The sequence below is a fragment of the Aotus nancymaae genome, unplaced genomic scaffold, assembly GCF_030222135.1.
Source record: "Aotus nancymaae isolate 86718 unplaced genomic scaffold, 86718_ANA_hifiasm-v0.15.2.pri h1tg000018l, whole genome shotgun sequence".
NCBI classification, from domain to species: Eukaryota; Metazoa; Chordata; class Mammalia; order Primates; family Aotidae; genus Aotus; species Aotus nancymaae.
Genome location: NW_026988430.1, coordinates 11007699 through 11027127, shown reverse-complemented (window position 1 = coordinate 11027127; position 19429 = coordinate 11007699). Strand labels below are relative to the sequence as shown.

The 19429-nt window shown below is 46.3% G+C and overlaps 1 protein-coding gene across 2 annotated transcripts in view; it reads right to left on the bottom strand.

Annotated features, from left to right (window-relative positions):
* Positions 1–18069, bottom strand: part of CDRT4 (CMT1A duplicated region transcript 4) — a 61888-nt gene extending 43819 nt beyond the window's left edge. Inside the window, exons 1-2 of one of the 2 annotated variants that reach the window (XM_012472075.2) lie at positions 17946–18069; positions 2450–2549 (exon numbers count right to left, since the gene is read on the bottom strand). The gene's annotated coding sequence lies outside the window, so the exon portion shown is untranslated. The remainder of the gene's footprint in view (positions 1–2449; positions 2550–17945) is intronic. The other variant, XM_012472076.2, reaches the window with a different exon arrangement.
* Between the last annotated feature and the right edge of the window lie 1360 nt (positions 18070–19429).

Genomic DNA, 19429 nt, shown 5'->3' with positions numbered 1-19429 from the left:
GTCCTTGCTCTCTTTTTTATTACGATAGCCCAGTGTTCCCAAATGTCACTCCGTGTACTTCTAAATTACTTGGGAGCCATTTACAAATACACATTTTTATAACTCACACCCTGGAATGCAGGTTTAATAGGTCTGAAGTAGGCCGGGCGCGGTGGCTCACGCCTGTAATCCCAGCACTTTGGGAGGCCGAGGCGGGTGGATCACGAGGTCAAGAGATCGAGACCATCCTGGTCAACATGGTGAAACCCCGATTCTACTAAAAATACAAAAAATTAGCTGGGCATGGTGGTGCGTGCCTGTAGTCCCAGCTACTCAGGAGGCTGAGGCAGGAGAATTGCCTGAACCCAGGAGGCGGAGGTTGCAGTGAGCCGAGATCGCACCATTGCACTCCAGCCTGGGTAGCAAGAGTGAAACTCCATCTCAAAAAAAAAAAACCTTGATCTCACTGAAACAGAGTAGAAAGCTGGTATCAGAGGCTGGGCTGGGTGCAGCAGGGGTGGATAGAAGAAAGAGACAGGGAAAGGAGAGATGTTGATGGGGATGCAATTTCAGCTAGACTGAATTAATTAGTCTTAGTGATCTGTTGCACTGCATGGTGACCACAGTTAATAAAAACGTATTGTACATTTCAAATTTGCTGAAAGAAGAGGAAGCTGTACCTTTAACAAGAGTCTGGTAACCATTGGCCTAGATTACCACAACAGCACCAAACTGGTCTTCCTCCTTCTGCTGTAATAGTCTAAATCTATTTTTTTGACTGCTGACTTTTTTTTTTTCTGAGACGAGGTTCTCACTCTATCACCCAGGCTGATGTGCAGTGGTGTGATCACAGCTTACTGCAGCCTCAAACTCCGGGTCTCAGGCAATCCTTCCATTTCACCTTCCCAAACAGCTGGGACTACAGGCTCACGCCATCATGTCTAGCCATTTTTTTATTTTTTTTTTTGTACAGACAGGAGTCTCAATATTTTGCTCAGGTGGGTCTCAAACCTCTGGGCTCAAGTGATCCACCCCACTAGGCTTCCCAAAATGCTGAGATTACAGTATTTTGAGGCACCACACCTAGCCTGCTAACAATTTTTAAGCCTCCCCTTCCCCTCATCCTCTTGTGCCCTATATCTGGGCAAGCTCATGTGAAAATCTGGATGTTCTTTCTTGGTGCAAGCAGGAAATCCAAACCACACAAGCCCCTGCCCATATTGTAACCACTATTAAATATTTCAAACCTGAATTGCTAGAACCCAGGAGGTGGAGACTACAGTGAGCCACGCCACTGCACTCCAGCCTGGGCAACAGAGCAAGACTCTGTCTCAAAAAGAAAAAAGAAAAAAATAATTCCAAGCCTTGGCCAGGCGTGGTGGCTCATGTCTGTAATCCCAGCACTTTGGGAGACCAACGTGGGAGGATCGCTTGAGCCCAGGAGTTCAAGATCAGCCTGGGCGACATAGTGAGACCTCATCTCTATAAATGAAAATAAAATCCCAAGCCAGTCTTTTTTCTTGCTCTCCCAAGCCATTTTGAACTAGCTTAAGATGTCTTCCCTATTATTCCCTAGAAAGCCTCATCATGTAAGTCAGGGGCTTCCAATCTTTTGGATTCCCTGGGCAACATTGGAAGAATTGTCTTGGGTCACACATAAAATACTAACACTAACAATAGCTGATGAACTTTAAAAAAAAAAAAACTAGCAAAAAAAAATCTCAAAATGTTTTGAGGAAGTTTATACATTTGTGTTGAGCTGCACTAAAAGCCATCCTGGGCCACATGCAACCCGCAGGCTGTGGGCTGGACAAGCTTGATGTGAGTAATAAACCTGCACATGCTTTCCTGGTATGTGTGATGGCATCAATCTTGACATCCTAACTAAATTTAGGGTGTGGATCCACCTTGCTTCTGCAAGGTAACCACAGCATCTGGTCTCTTGGCTTTAGACGGAATTCCTCACACCACTGCTGGAGTTATCTTGCAGAAAACTCACTTTGCTCAGGTTCCAATCTGTTTCGTGATGTCCCTCGGTTCCCCCTCCCTACACTCTCAGTAGTAGCAGAGCACTCAGCCCCACTTAACCTTGTCGGCCTCCTCTTCCTCCATCATTCCTCTCACACACCTCAAGTGGCAACCACACCACGGCAGTGATACTTCAAAGCACTGATCAGTTTATTTCCTATATATTCCCACTGCCACCTTCTTTCTCACTGAAAAGCTCAGCAGTGAACACAGACCAGCAGACCTCGTTTTCCTGCCCTCTAAGACCGGACAGTAGTGGGGCTAGGGAAGCGGAAAGGATCTCGTGGAAAGAAAGTGAGGAGAGACAGGAGGAAGGGAAGAGGAGAAAGAGCAGAGCCTCAGTCAAGAGGCGTTTCCCTTCCTCCCAGCCCAGCTTCACCTCTGCCAGACCTTTTCTGATCCTGCCCCTTTGGGGCTCCCGTGACACACCACTCAGACTTACCTCGTTTTGATATTGTTGGCTGCTCACGTGTTTGTTTGCTCCAGTGGGTCAATGGCTTCTAGTTGCTCCACATCCAAGGCACACAGGGCTGGCAGGCCTCCTGCCATACATTATTAAATTATTAATTCTTAGAAATCCTGTCATTAACTTAAGATTGTGTGATTATATGACACTGAATTTTTAGTAGACTGAGAAGCATTATTTTCCAATGTAAGCGTTATGAATATTGCAGTGAGTTTGGAAACTTGTTTTCTTGTTTCTGCTTTTCACAGTTCCAGGAACTCTGAAGTGGCCTGTGGCTCTCTTGATCTCCAACAGTCCCTGTGCATACATAAGAGTCCTATACAGAAAATATTCAGGAAATAACCACTGATCAGTTACTACTTCATTGCAAAATTCCTTGAAGATGGACCAGTGCCAGAAGCCAGTGGTTTTCCTATAGGAAGACAAACTTGATACTTTTCCCTTTCTTTTCCAGCCCAAGATGAAAGGGTACCGTATGCCAGCACTTACCCCATAAGGCAGGTCCCTGCCTCCTGAGTCACACGGCAGTGATTGATTTCAGTTCCAAGCAGCTTAGGGCACAGTAGGAAGTAAGTTCAGTCTCTTACCATGTGTGGGCCCTAGGAAGCTCCCTTTCCTTCTCTAAGAGCTGCATGTCCTCATTATAGAGGGGAAATTACAATAACGTCTGCCCTAGTTACCTTGCAAGAATGCCTTGAGTATTAAACTAAAGAAATAACAGTTGTGGAGAGGTTCATAAACTGTCCAAGGACCATACAAAAGCTTTACTTTTAGCTTCTCCTTTCTAAGTGGATGAGCCTGGCTTGCCAAGGAAAATAGTCCTGTTATGCCAAACGCACTTGACACAGCATACGCTCCCTACAATATGCAGCTAGAATTAGTAATGCACAGAGGTATAGGCAGGCCCAAGCATATTGTCTAGTAGGACAGGCTTTTGCAACCTTTTTTTCATAACCCAATCCATTTTGGGGAAAAAAAGAAAATATATTCTTATTTCTTTTCTCCATATTCTTATTTCTCCCATTTTATAGATGAAGGACCTGATGCCCCCTCAAAAGAGGGAAAGTTATTTGCTCAGACACATGGCTAGAGCGTGGCTTTGAATACCTAACCTCTGACAGGTTTAACCAACTCACATAACACTCATCGTTTCCATTCATTTCAACTTGATGTTCAGCCAGCAGTGGGTAAGCCATTTTGGAGCATCTCCAGATTGAGCTTCTGCGACATGAAGCCCACCTGGGAACCAGATGCAGCAGCACTGAGCAGGATAGCTGCCCTGGAGGACACTGATTCTAGAAGCACCCTGTCTGTGCCCACTCAAACCCCATGTGCTTTCGTGGAGCCCCTCCTGTGTCACCCCTAACAACCCCACAAAGTAGGTATTTATTTATATTTGTTTATTTATTATTTATTTAGAGATGGAGTTTCACTCTTGTTGCCCAGGCTGGAGTGTAGTGGTGTGATCTCAGCTCACCACAGCCTCTGCCTCCCGGGTTCAAGTGATGCTCCTGCCTCAGCCTCCTAAGTAGCTGGGATTACAGGCATGTGCCACCACGCCCGGCTAATTCTGTGGTTTTTTTAGTAGAGACGGGGTTTCTCCATGTTGGTCACACTGGTCTCAAACTCCCAACCTCAGGTGATCCGCTCACCTCGGCCTCCCAAAGTGCTGGTGTTACAGTTGCAAGCCACAGTACCCGGCCCAAAGTAGGTATTTTTTTAAATCGATGTTTCCACATGAGGAAAGTAAGTCCAGTGAGACTGACCTCCCCCCAGGTCTTCCCCAGAACCACAGTCTTTTTCCACCTTACTGCACTCGCATCCCAAACAGAGCCTTTGAGACCCCTGGGGCCATCCGCTCCCACCATGAATAAACTTGCTCAATGCCAGATAAGAAGCCGCTGTCAACTCACATGTCCTGGAACAGACACACATTATTTCTATTTTCCTAATAGCCCGACTCCCTTCTGAGGAATCAACCTCCACCCAGCCTGAAAGCTAAAGAGGTTTTTCCAGAAAACTTCAAAAACATCCCATGTTTGAAGCATGTATTACATTTCCAACTATGTTTGTACTTCATTTAATGACTGAATTCTTTTCTTCAGCCATAGAGCTAGAAGCTGCGGAACATAAAGGAACAGAGACATTCATGGTCTATGCTGGTTCCAGGCATAGAAAGCCCTAGAAATAGGTTAAACCATCAAGAGTAGAGAATCTACAGCAACCGAAAAAGTAAACTAAAAATTAGACTTGTCACTGAGTTTTGTGTCCTTTCGGAAGAGGGTCTAGGTGAAATGAAATCCGGAGAAAACCTGGTAAAAGAGACGCACACCAGGGCAGATCCCCAATCCCTATTTATAACAAGTGGAAACGATAATGGTGTCAGAAAATGCTGCCTCGGCATGGAAAGGATGACATTTGCACCCACAGCCAGGCAGAGGGCATGCAGAACTGGACCCCACAACTTCCCCTAATTTAGAGATATGCAGGCTGGAGGCTTCCTGATGGAGAAAATCGGAATTACCCATACTGGGCTGGGAGCCCAGCCCCATCACCAGAAGCAACATCAAAGCACGGCTTTCTCCACCCCAGATCCTCAAGAAAAATGATGGCATCAGGCATCTTTACAGTATTGGACTGGCTTCCCTGACTGAAATAGGAACTCTGCTAACCCCATTGGAATGTAAGTTCCATAATATCCAAGTCTGTGCATTCCCTGCACACCGTTGTGTCCTCACACCTAGAACAGTGCCTGGCACAAAAGAGATGCTTACCATTCTTTTGTTTACTTGCTAAGAGACAGAGAAGTGAAGACGTAAATGTAACCACCCGACACTGCGGCATCTGTCACAGAGAAGATGCCAGTGGGGACCCCAGCTCCTCATGCTGGGACAGCCTCCAGCTCCAGCCTCTGTCCCTCCCTGAGTAAATCTGAAGCTGCTGGGCTGGGAAACCCTCAGCCTCTGGGGAGGTATTAACAGCATCCAGGTAAACAAGGTGAATCACTTCTTGGGGGACCAGCCGGAAACAGGTTAGATGCAGTTTTTATTTCAGGATAAACAAGTGAGGAAGAAAGCATAAAAACTGTGAGACATTCTATATTATAAATGTAGAGATGATTGAAAGATGATAGGCAGATAGATAGAACTGCATAGATAAAATTCATATATATAAATATATGTATTCATATGTATACATGTACATATGTGAAGATATATATGGTACAGAATGCAAAAAATATACAATGTTGCCTTCTTCCCCTCAGATCATTTGTTTTGTTTCTGGCCAATGAAAAAATGGAAAATTCCTTCTCTTTATTTGAATGGCTTCCTATAAAATGTGGGATTTGCTACATGGGACTGAAACGTTAAGCATGTAAGGCTCTCAGCTGCAAGAGAGTGTTACGAGTTGAATTGTGTCCGCAGAAAAGATGTTAAAACCCAACCCCAGGACTCGCGTATGTGACCTTATCTGCAAACAGGGTCTTTACAGAGGTAGTTCAGTTAAAACGAGGTCATCGGGATGGCTCCTAATCTGGTGTGGAGTCAGGAAAAGGGGAACTTTGGACAAAGAGATGTGCACACAGGGAAAATACCAGGTAAAAACGAAGGCAAAGACTGGGGTGAAGCATCTGCAAGCTAAGGAAGGAATGCCAAAAGTCACCAGCAAACCACCAGAAGCAAGGAGAGAGCCATAGAGCAGGTTCTCCCTCACAGCCTTCAGAAGGAACCCACCCTGCCAACACTTTGATCACAAATCTAGGCTCCAGAACTATGAGGCAATAAACTGCCTCATAGTTTAAGACACCCAGCTTGCAGTACTTGGTGAGAACAGCCCAAGGAGAATAATACAGATAAGCGCTGGCTTAAGTACAGAAAGCAGCAGCATCGGGACTCAGTTCATCTAGATTCTCTAAGTTTGCTTTCCTCAGTCTGGGCTCCACTCCCCAGCGAGCAAGCACTACATGGTGGAAGTGGTCACTGCGTGGTATCCCCTAGAAACCCCTGACTTACAACTTTCCAGTTTCAAGTTCTCTCTGGGGAAGGCTTCTCTTCCCAGGAGTTCCAACTAAAGACCCGGAATCAAGTCTTAGTGGCTTGAATCTTGGGGAAGGGGCCAGCCTCCACCACACCACAGGGTCTGAAAGTGGGATAAAGATTTTTCCCCCTGGAAAATCATGGTTCTGTTACCAAAGAAACATGGAATGGATGCTGAATGCCAAGCATGCAAACGCACGAAGGAATCTGGAATACATTTTAACCCAAGGGATCCGTGCATCCATCCAATCAACAGGTATTTATTGAGTGCAAGACATTGTTCTAGGCACATCAGTGAGAAAAATGGACAAAGACCCTTGCCCTCATGGAGCTTGTTCTCCAGTAGAAAAAAAGTCAGTGATTGAAGGTCAAGAAAATTACTGTGGCCAACATGCTATCTTGTGGGTTCTGAGGTCTGTTGAATGAATATGTGACTGGAAATGAAATCTAGTGGATCTGCCAACTCAAGTCCAGCTACCCTCAAAAACCCACAGCAGTTGGGAGTGGGGAATTGTAGAACTCTCAAATGCTACATAGCATGAGACTGCAGTGAACAAAGAAGCAGGCGCATCTAAGAACCCCAGGAAGGTGACAATAACTTCTCTCACACTGGATAACCTACCTAGTGATGTGACATTCTTTGACAAACACATAAAAAAAACAATTTAAAAACTGGCTGGGCACAGTGGCTCACACCCACACCTGTAATCCCAACACTGTGGGAGGTCAAGATGGGTGGATCATTTGAGCTTAGGTGTTCGAGACCAGCCTGGGCAACATGGCGAAACCCCATATCCACAAAAAATACAAAAAGTAGCCAGGCGCAGTGGTGCATACCTGTGGTCCCAGCTATTCCAGAGGCTGAAGTGGGATGATTGCTTGAGTCTGAAAGGTGGAAGTTGCAATGAATCATGAGCTGCTGCTACACTCCAGCCTGGGTGACAGAGTGAGACCCCATCTCTAAAAATATATAAATGGACTTGTGTGAACCCTATTACAGTCATCCTTTTATAGAATTAAAACTGCATGCTCCTTAAATACTGTTTTCTGTTCCTTCAGGGAACTCCTTGCCAGGCTGCCCCACCATCAAGAGAATTGTGCTTATTCTAAGGAGGAAGGAGATGGACATGAAGTCACCATATTTTGCAATCAAGATTCTTCAACAGCCAAACGTGTTTCAATCCAAACGCTCCCTCCCTGGATGAGATCACGGATGGAGTGAGCACTTGCAGCTGAGCTTTCAGAAAAGAGAGAGTCCTAAAGTAACAGCCTCCTGAATGCAGCTCCCTCTGAAAGTCTGAATCACTTTGCTTCCTGAATAAAGGATACAGTCTCTTTGCTTTAATTCAAGGGTGAAGCTCTTTGGTGAAGGCTTTAGTGCATATTTACCATCTTCAAAATCATCAGTGACTTTTTATTCATTTATTTATTCACTTATCTACAAATACCTTTTTTTAGCATGGCATCAAGGCTTGAAAGGCAAAACCATACCCGGTCCTACCCTCATGGTCACTATGGCCTTACCTAACCTGCAGTTTGCACAGGTGTCAATCAGTCTAACAGATGAACATGTGATTTCGAGTCACATGGGAGCCTAGATGTGGAGATTTGGCCCAATCAGGGGAAGTCAGAGAAGACTTCTCTAAAAAAGTGATGACTGAACTGAAATTTAAAGGATTGAGTGGGAAGTATCAGGTGAAGAGGAGAACATTTCCAGGAGAAAGAACAGAATGTACGAAGGTCTGCAGTGAAAGAGAGCAAGACCAGAAGCCTGAAATGCACAAGGGGAGTGTGGCAGGAAATGAGCCTGGAAAAAGACCAGGAGGAAAAGTCACACAAAGAAGGCTTGTCCTCATCCAAAGGGCATTAGGGAAGCATTAAGGGTTTTGAGCAGTCAGTGATATGCTCAGATTTGTGTTTTGAACCCAGAGTGGATGCAAACAGTGGATACAAGATGGTCAGGAGTGGGAGCAGGTTCTTGCAGCAACCCATGCGATGGCTGATGTTTCTTGGTGGTCTTTAGCCCTGCCTTCAATTTGGTCCTTGAGTTCTTTAACTTTGTTTGAGGCAATACCTGATGGGTTTACAAAGTTCTTCTCCTAAAGAGACAGGTTCCTCCTCTTTCTGCTATTAGCAGATCCAGGGCCCTTCTATTTTGAAGAACCACAGCAGATAAAGAGTTAAGCTGCTTCTGCAGAGTTACGAGAGAATCAGCAACCTTTTCCATGTCTTTATTTAACTCCAGAGATAGCTTATAATAAAACTGAGTAGAGGTAGTAATTCCTCCAATACCAGTACCGAGTCCTCCTATTATTCTGGCCCCACTATGAAAAGAATAATTGGGGCTCAAGTATGGTGTAGCCTTGGCAAGAGAAGACTCTGCACCTGAGAGTCAGTGTAAATCATCATGGGGGGCACTAGGAAGGAGAGGAGGCATATTTCCCCAGGGGTATTGTTTGGGCAGCGGTAAGCTGAGGTGCCACAAACAAAGAATAAGCCTGGTGCTAGGCAGTTGAGGCCTGGGGGTAAGGCAACCCAGCTTTGGCATAGGGAAACATTGAAGTTATTGGTAGAATTCACACAAGTATAGTTTGAGGTAGATGGAATTTGCAGATTGGTGACCAAGGGACCTATAAGCCCCATATGATTTGAGGGAGCGATAACATCAGAGGGAGAAGAGGAGAGCTATTAGGAGTATAAGCAGGCAGTAAGCCACAGATAAGGAGAGTTTATGAGATGTAGGCCAGTCCATAGCGGTGACCGCATAGAGTCCGGTTGCAAATAGTAAAGTTAAGAGTGCTAGTCCTGTTAATGCCAGGATGTAAGTTAGACTCATGAGTAGTTACTTTCCTGGGGATCTTGTCGGAAAAGCAAACGCAGATCCTCTAAAAGCTCACAGATGTACGAAGGGCTGTCTCCTGGAACTTGAGGCTGTGGAGTGGAGGGCCTATGATATTTTTCAGGAGATGTCCAAGGCTTCAGCTGAATGTGATGAATCCACGAGTCAACTCCCATCACCTTAACTGCCATCAGGGTAGACAGAATAACCAAAAATGGTCCTTCCCAAGATGGACCTAGAGAGGGCGAGTCTGAGGGGAGAAACTTAACAAGCACTAAGTCTCCAGGGCAGAACAACCTTTTCCCTTTTCCCCTAGGGCGTCCTTCAGGTAAGGTCCTAAGAGCCTGTAGGTACTTAGCCAAGGAGGTTATATATTTTATTAGATCTGCTGTTTCCTTGTCTAATACGAGATCATTAGTAAGAATAGGTCATCCATAAAGCAACTCATAGGGGCTGACTCCTATTTTCTGAGGAGAGTTTTGAGCCCTTAAGAGTGCTATTGGTAATAGAGAAGGCCACAGGAGGTGGGTTTCCTGTGCCAGTTTCTTTAGGTGTCTCTTAAGAATTCCGTTCATCTTCTCCACTTTCCCTGAGGACTGAGGCCTCCAAGCACTGTGGAAATGATACCGTATTCCTAACACTTTGGAAATTCCTTGAGTCACTGCAGCTTTGAAGGCAGGGCTGTTACCACTTTGAAGACAGTGAGGGAGTCTGAATCTGGGGATTATTTCGTTAATCAGGGCTCTTATTACCTCTTGGGCTTTTTCTGTTCTACAGGGGAAAGCCTTAACCCAGTTTGTGTAGGTATCTACACATACTAACAGATATTGATATCCCTGAGACTTAGGCATATGAGTAAAGTCCACTTGCCAGTCCTCACCTGGGTAACGACTGGTTTGCTGTTCCAGGAGGAACTTTGCAATGTGCCAAAAGATTATTTCTCTGGCATATTTCACATCCTTTGACTATTTGTTGGACAGCCTTGAAGAGATCTTTTTCTGTAAACATAGATTTGGCCATTCGATATGTATTCTCTACACCCACATGGAAGGCTTGATGTAGGGTTTTAAGTACTTTCCTCTGGCTGGCAGCAGGTAGGAGTATGTTTCCCTCTTTAGTAGCTAGCCATCCTGAAGGAAGAAGATTATGTCCCTGGGAGATTGCCCACTCTACCTCTGCTGATGAGTATTGAGGTCTAGTTCCCTGGAGAGAGTTTTCTCACATTAAAGGCCTTTCTATAAACTCTTGTCTAGCTGCCCTTTTTGCCTCTAGGTCAGCTCGGCGATCACCCTCTCCTTCCTTATCTCCTTTCTGGTGACCTCGGCAGTGTAAGACTGCTACCTCTTTGGGTTCTTGGACGGCTTGTAATAAGTCTAACATTTATTTATGATATTTATTGGGAGTTCCTGCCAAGGTTAGGAACTCTCTTTCCTTCCATATGGCTGCAGGAGTGTGGAGAACCAGGTAAGCATGCTTGGAATCGGTGTATATGTTTATTCTCTTTCCTTTTCCTAATTTGAGAGCTCGAGTGAGGGCTACTAGTTTTGCCAGCTGGGCACTGGTTCCTGGAGGAAGGGAATTACTTTCAAGCACTGTTTGATCACTGACTACTGCATATCCTGCCTTCTGAGCTCCATTTTCCATAAATGAACTTTTGTCAGTGTATAGGTTAAGGTCAGGATTAGCTAGAGGAGTTTCTAAGAGATCCTCTCGAGCAGCGTAGTTCTGGGCTATAACCTGCTGACAGTTGTGTTCTCTGTCTGCCCCTTCCTCAAGAAGAAAAGTAGCTGGGTTAAGGGCTGCACATGTGCGCAGCTGAAGTACAGGCCCTTCAAGCATTAGGGCCTGATATTTGAGTAAGTGGTTGTCAGACAACCATAAGCCACCTTTAGAGGCCAGAATTCCAGCTACATCATGTGAAGTCCCTACAGTTAGATCTTTCCCCTGCACTATTTTAGCAGCTTCTGAGACCAATAGAGCCACCGCGGCTATGACCCACAAGCAGTGTGGCCAGTCTTTTGCTACTGCATCAATTTCCTTACTTAGGTATGCCACTGGTTGTGGCATGGTCCCCCAAGTCTGGGTGAGAACCCCCAGGGCCGCTCCTGACTTTTCTGTCACATATAGGGAGAAATCACTCCCTGTAGGAAGGCTTAGAGCTAGAGCCTGCAGTAGTGCCTGCTTCAGGGTCTGAAAGGCTACCCCAGCTATAGGCTCCCATTGTATTCAATGGGTGTTAGCTTTTTGGGTTTCCTTAATCAGAGTATATAGGGGTTTGGCTATTTCACCATATCTGGGAATCCACAGTCGGCAGAAGCCAGTTATTCCTAAGAATCCCTACAACTGTTTTAAGGTTTTTGGTTGGGGGAAGGCCAGTGTGGGTTGGAGATGTTCTCCATCAAGGGCCTGAGTGCCCTTAGACAAGACAAGCCCTAGGTATCTTACCTCTTACCTACAAAGTTGGCCTTTTGATTTGGAAACCTTATATCCACAGGTGTCTAGAAAGTTTAGGAAGTCCTGGGTGGCCTGCTGACACTGGGTTTCTGAGTTAGCAGTTAAAAGTAAGTCATCCATATATTGAAGAACCAGGGTAACTGGATGTGAAAAATGACTAAGGTCCTGAGCTAGAGTCTGTCCAAATAGGTGGGGGCTATCTCAAAAGCCCTGGGGTAACACTGTCCAGGTAAGCTGAGAATTCTGGTCCAAAGGGTCTTCAAAGGTGAACAGAAACTGGGAGTCAGGATGTAATGGAACACAGAAAAAGGCATCCTTAAGGTCTAAGACTGTAAACCATTGTGCCTCTCCTGGTATCTGAGAGAGCAAGGTGTATGGGTTGGGTACAGCTGTGTGTAAAGGGATCACAGCTTCATTAATAAGCCTGAGGTCTTGCACTAGCCTCCATTGTCCATTAGGTTTTGTACTCCTAAAACTGGAGTATTACAAGGGCTGTTACAGGTCATCACTAGACCCTGATCTTTCAAGTTCTTTACAATATCCTGCAGCCCTTTTTGGCTTCCAGTCTTAGGGCATACTGTCTTTGGCAAGGAAAAGAAGTGGGATCCTTTAGCCTTATTCGAATTGGGCATGCATTCCTTGCCCACCCAAATTGTCCCTCCATTGCCCAAACCTCGGGATTAATCCCTTCTTCAAATAATGGGCAGCAGAGAGGGATTTCCTCCCTAACATTCACATAGATAATGGTTCCTGCTCTGGCTAACAGGTCCCGCCCTACTAAGGGAGTGGGACCTTCTAGCATGATGAGGAAGGCATAGGAGAAGAGCACATCTTCCCAGTTACAACTTAGGGGCTAGGAGATATATCAGGAGGTTGCTTGTCCTAGGACTCCTTGGACAGTTACAGACTTGCAGGACAACCGTACAGGACTGGAGAGCAAAACTGAGAAGCCTGTGCCACTGCCCAGGAGAAGATTGACCTCCTGGCCCTCTATTAGCTTTACCCGCAGCTCAGTGAGGGTGATGGCTTGTGCTGGCGCTTGCCCGGGGTGCCTTCAGTTTTGCTGTTGGGTCATCTGGTTAGCCACCTCAGACCTGGGGAACCTTTGTCCCCTTGGACAGTGTGCCTTCCAGTGATCCCCTTGGCACATTGGGCAAGGACGAGGAGTTGGTCCATTCCTCTGGGGTCAATCTAAAGTGTCCTGGTAGGCTGCAGTGGAGGAAAGCTCTGCCAGACTGGCAGCTAACCCAAGCCTTTCCCTTTTCTGAGCACCTTGGGTCTGCTTGCCTGAAGGCCATGACTAGGGCTGTAGTCTTTTTCTTGTCCCTCCTGCCCTTTCAGCCTGTTCCTCCTGGTCTCTATTATAGAACACCAAGGTTGCTAGATTTAGTAATGACTGTGTTCTGGCCCCAGGGCCAGCTTCTTGAGCTTCCTCCTAATGTCCACTGCTGATTTGTCTTTTAGTATTAGCTGACCCTCGATGGAGGCTGGTGACAGGGGGTATACTTTCTTAAGGCCTCCCATAACCATTCAAGGAAGGCTATTGGGTTTTCTTCCTTTTTCTGAGTTATGGTGGATAACACTGCATAGTTCATGGGATTTTTCCTAGTTCTCCTTAATCCCTCAAGTATGCAGGTCAATAGCTGCCTATGACTCCAGTCCCCATGTTTTGAGTCAGGATCCCAGCAAGGGTCCATGCTTGTCTACCTGCAGGGACTTTATCCTTCTCCTCTGATGTCATTTGGTTACATACTTGACTAAGGTACCAGGTGTCCCCAAACTCTTGAGCAGCTGATAGAGCAGCCTCTCTCTCTTGCTGGTTAGGGTCTGACTAAGCAATAACATGATATCTTTCCAATCTAATTCGAAGGACTGACCCAGGCCCTGCAGAACATCTATGTACTTGTTCCAGTCATCTGAAAATTTTCCTAAGTCCGTCTTGATTTGCTTTAAGTCAGAAAATGAAAAGAGAGCATGTACTTTGGTTGGACCAAATTCTCCTCCTGCTGCCTGTAGGGGGCAGAGCTGGGGCATCCTAGTAGCCTGAGGAGCCTTGGCCATTTCAGCCTTCCACAAATCCTCTTGGGTTATAGGAGCTGAGGAGACCTGGTCAGTATTGGTGGAGGGAGGCGCCACAGGGAGTCCTGGATATGGGGGGAGTCCTGAGGAGGGGCCAGTAGAGCCTCCTTTTGTCCCAAATTCTCACCAAAAGCTCTGGGAAGAGGGAGCTCTGTAACTTAGGGTTGTAGAACAAGTAGCCAATCCGGTATCAGAGTCAAAGATCAATCACTCTAGAGGAAGTTTGAAAGAACTCCTCTCATTGGACGAGAACATGAATGGGGAGGGAATAACTCAAGGTTTAAAACTTCAGTGGCTCCTACCTGAATGGATTTCCCAATCTGGGGTTCTCCTCCCACAACAGCTTGGGAGCTGTCTTCTCTCTCTCTCTCTCTCTCTGTCTGTCTGTCTGTCTGTCTGTCTGTCTGTCTGTCTAATAAATCACTCTTCTGCAAAATTCTTTGAGTCCATGATATTATTCGAATCATAAGCTCACTACACCTCTGGGGCCCCTTTCCCCTTTCTTCCGGGTTAGAGGTACCAATAACCTACAAGCTGAGTACAACCTCCGGTTACATCTGTTGGCAAGCCAGACAGGAGATGTGGGACTTCAGAGCGGTGAGTGATATTGGACCCCTTTCTCTTGCTAATCTGTCCTTTCCCTTCCTTTAAATTTGTTAAGGAGGTAAAAACCGGCTGCCTGTCTGCCATCTAAGAGTGACTAACATGGCTGCTGGACTAAAGACATGGGTGTCAGGCTTTTCTGGGAAAGGACTCTCTAACAACCCGTGGCTTTTTGGAACTGGGAGCATTGGTTAGCCCCAAACCAGCTTCTTTCTTACTGTTCTTTCTCTGGGCCAAACCAAGGGTCAGCAGCAGGGAAGTGCAGCAGTCCTGAACTCCTGGTTCAGTCAGGTTGAGGTTGTGGCCTTGCTTAGACCTCTGAAGAAAAAGCCACCTATGTGAGCCATGCCCAGCCTTTCAGACCCCAACCTCCTGGGTACAGATATCCGTGAGACAAACTTCTTCCTGGCTCTCTCCTCTAAGATATTTCCTACACATGAGGCTACTACCCTTTTTGCTAGGACTTTGAGGCTCTAGGGGTGGTAGTCTATGGTCCCTTGCCCGTGGTGCCCCCAGGCTTATGCCTACGAGGACCTCCTACAGTATAAATACACAGGGCCAGTTCCCTTAGCCCACTGTGCTAGGTTGTGTCCTAACAGAGCCAGAGTCTATCAGTGGGTACTGGAGGCTATAGGACATTTTGGTTTTTGTCACCCACAATTTCCCAATCTAACTGAGTGGTGCCAGAATCTGATGATGTACAATTTGTCTTGCTTAGGATTGGCTCTCCATACAGCAGAACTTCTCCATCTAGAATACCACAGTCAGACCTGGTCTGAGGCTCAAGTAGTTAATTACAGGCCCCACAACCTTAGGGCATATTCCTATGATGGAAAGTGGGGTGGGGAGAAGAACAATGTCCCGAGGGCATTGTTCTGGCCTCGGCCACATGGCCAGCCATTACCTTCTTTAAGATTGTTGTGCTTAGAGCCCTTCTCAAGGAGTTTATCCTCCTAGGGCAGTTTTATGGTCAGGCCTATGTTAATTAAACTCTCGCTAGGGAATATTGGCACCCATTGCCCAAGCCTCACTGACCTAGTTCTTCAAGGATGTGCCGGTACAGGGCCACTAAGCCTGCAATCCTGTCCTTAAGGTGGTCAAAAAGGACATTAGACGGTGAGGGTGTGCCCATGACGTTGGTAAGCATGATTAAACCCAGCACATGGCAGGAAGGCCCAGAAGATGATCAAGCATCTAGGGCCCAAGGAAAACTACAAGGTGCTGTAACACGTGGGCCGTGAAAAAGCTGGCCCTCCCACCCTAGCTTTTAATATGCAAATGCAGGGCGCCATGATGTTCTACACACATGGGGATATGTGGGGGGCAGCCTTGTGGCTAGGCACATGTGGGGGCAAGGGCAAGAGGACAAGGTGGGAATCGCCATGTTTGGGTGGACCCAGCTTCTAATGGCTGGCATTTGCCTATCAAAGGTCGCCGGCAGGGTCTCAGAGCCAGGGCTTTTCTGCTAGACAAGAAATATTTCTAGAGCTGCTTTAAAAATGAAAACCTTTCAAGGACCCCTTTTCTTCTTTATCTGCCTAAAATAGTTTTTTTTCTTTTTTTTTTTTCTTTTTTTTTTTTTGTGAGACTCCCGCCCAGGCTGGAGTGGTGCAATCTCTGGTCAGTGAAACCTCTGCCTCCTGGGTTCAAGCAATTCTCCTGCCTCACCCTCCCAAGTAGCTGGGATTACAGGCACATGCTCCTATACCTGGCTAATTTTTTTGTACTTTTAGTAGAGACAGGGTTTCACCATGTTGGCCAGGCTGGTTTCAAACTCCTGACCTCAAGTGATCTGCCCATCACAGCCTCCCAAAGTGCTAGGATTACAGGTGTGAGACCATGCCCAGCCCTAAAAGAGTTTCTTAATAACTAACTCCTACCACACTCACATTCAGTCCATTGCAAGAAGATATTTTAAACTTAGAGACTGGGTGAGCTCACCTAGGAAGTGTATATAGATAGAGAAGAGATCCCAGGTCTGAGTCCTGGGGTGCTCCCATGACACTATTCGCCACCTCCACTGCTATCACCCAGGCCAACACAAACATCCTCAACCACATTCCAGCAGCCTCCTAACCCGCCTCCCTGGTTCCACATGTGCCCATCTCCATTTATCTCCACACAGCAGGCATAGTGGTCCCATCAAAGTCAGACCCCATCACTCCTCTGCTCAAACCCTGCAAGGGGCACACAGATGTGGTACATCCATATAAGATCACATTTGTCAATAAAAAGAACTTGGGTATTCATACAATGTGGATGAACCTTGAAGATATTATCCTGCATAAAATAAGCCAGTCACAAAAGACCCTATATCCTGTGGTCCATTTACATGATATGACTAGCATAAGCAAATCTCCATACAGAAAGTAGATTGATGGTTGTCAAGGGTTAGGGGAGAGAAGAATGTGGTATGACTATTAATAGGGATGAAGTTTCTGAAACTACATAATGTTGATGGTTACACAACTCTATGACTATACTAACAACCACTGCCTGAGTGAATTTATGGTACATGAGTTATATCCCCATATTGTAGTCCTGCCTTGTCCGCAGGGGTTACATTCCAAGACCTCCAGTGGATTCCTGAAACTGTGGATAGCACCAGACCTGACTGCCAGCAGTCAGAACGTGGAACACAGTTCTGTTCGTGTCTTCTGGCCACACATTCAATGCCTTTTCCATCTTAACTAAGCACTTATCATACACCATGGTCATAGCTTTTGCAGTTTGAGTTGCGATAGCAAAACTAGTAGGAATTTATTTTTCCTGATTTATAATTTCACAGATAGAAGATTCATTCTTACTGTGGATCTTAGCAGCCTCCACATCATTTTTTTGTCTCTTTATGAAGTCGAGAACTTTTACCTTTTCACTTGAAGGAAGCACTTTATGGCTTCTCTTGGGCATATCTGAATTGCCAGCACTCCTACTCTTGCACCGTGGGGGCCATTGATAAGTAAAATAAAGGTTCCTTGAACACATGCACTGCAATGCTGCCGCAGTGGATTTGATATCTGAGTCAGCTATTAAGTGACTGAAAGGTGCAATTTAATACATGAGTTGTTTATTTCTGGAATTTTCTATTTTATATTTTTGGATCAGCGTTGAGGGCTGGTAACTCAAATTATGGAAAGCACAATTGCCAATAAGGGGAGGGACCACCGTAGAGCTATTTTAAAACTCTGCCCTGGCTCCCCCTACCATGCAGACAGAAGCCTCGTTATTCAAAGCCCCACATCCTACCAACGCCCTCTCCCCAGTCTCTGATCTTCACTCTTCCTACTCTCTCGCCCGCCCCGCCACCCAGCTCCTCCTGTCCCAGCCACCATAGCCTCCTTGTTGTGCCTCCAACATGCACACTCCAGACCCAAATCTTTGCACCTGCTCCTCCTTCTCCCTCCCATTTATCTGCATATGTCACTACTTCACCGCTCTCAAGTCATCCTCCAAACATTACCTTGTTGCTTGCCAAAGCGGCCCACACCTGCCCATGGTGGTGGTATACAGTCCCCAACCACTTTCTTGCTTCATGTTTCTTCATTATCCTTCTCATTATCTAGACCACTAGATGCTTATTCATTTTGTCTATTTCCTGCAACCCTCACTAGAAGGCAACTTGCACAAGGGTGGGAATTTACATAGGGTGTGTTCATTGTTGAAACCACAGGACCTAGAACAGGGGCTAACACCCGGAAAGCACTCAGTAGATACCTTCAGTGGGCATGTGGTTATTTCTGTGCACTGTCTTATGGGCAAGCAAATTTCTTTTTTGAGGTTGTTTGTTGTTTTGGGGGCGGTGGTTGGCCTTGGAATTTTTCTACATGAATATACGTTACTTAGGCAGTCAGGAAAAAATGTTACATAAGGGGAAAAAGTCCTACTACTGCTCCCACTGCCTACAGGATGAAATCGTAAACTCCTTAGCAGGCCCTGGCTTTTCCAAAGTCAAAGCTCTTCCTCCCCTCCCTCTCCACTACCCTAGCCCAAAATGAATCCGGTGGAGTCCTGGTTCTCCAGGATGAAAGTAGATGTTCTCTGAAACAAAAGAAGAGGATTCCCTGTGCTTAAAAATAATTAAACAGGTTTTGTGGTGTTTGGTTTGGTTTGCTAAGAGCCTGCAGTAAGCTTTGCACATCGTGGAACTCTAAGAAGGGCACACAGTGGGCTACCCTCCCTGACACATTTGACCCCAGAACCTCCTCTTTTAGTGGCTCATCTCCAGGGACTCAAGTTCCAACCAGCAAGTCCCAGGGACGTTGCCCCCGTCAGACAGGACTCTTGGCTGTGCAGCAAGTGTCTCCAGCTCTCTCCAGCCCAAGCTGCTGGAATCCTCTCCTCTCCTCCACCTGCAGAAACCCTACCCGTGCTTCACAGCCCAGTCCTACTTGTGCCCTATCTAGGAAGCCTTCTCTACTCTCAGCTCCTCACGCCCCTGTGTTTCTATAGAACTTCAGGTCTATGATGAAAGTTCTTATCATAGTCATTGCTCCAGTTGTCAACTGCTGAGATGTCTTCACCACCAGACTGCAAGCCCCTCGGGATCTGCAGCAGTGGGATCTCCTCCACGTGGGTTTCCCAAGGGCATGATGTGACGCTGGGCTCTGGGAATGTTTATGCCCCGGAACTGACACTTTGGAAGCAGGTGGGCCTCCCTTCTTGGGGGGAGCAGCCAGCAAGCAGGGTGGCGAGGAGCTTCATGCAGCATCCTTTCAGCTTCCCCTTCTCAGCATCTCTGCCTAGGGATGGAAAGGCCCTGGCAACTTAGGGGTCTGGATGTCTTTTTCTTAGTTGTTCTCTTTCTTTATCTTTGGAATTTCTTTAAAAGGCTGTTTTTAAATTTAATTTAATTTTTTTTTTGAGATGGAGTCTCGCTCTGTGGCCCAGGCCAGACTGCAGTGGCACCATCCTGGCTCACTGCAACCTCCGCCTCCCAGGTTCAAA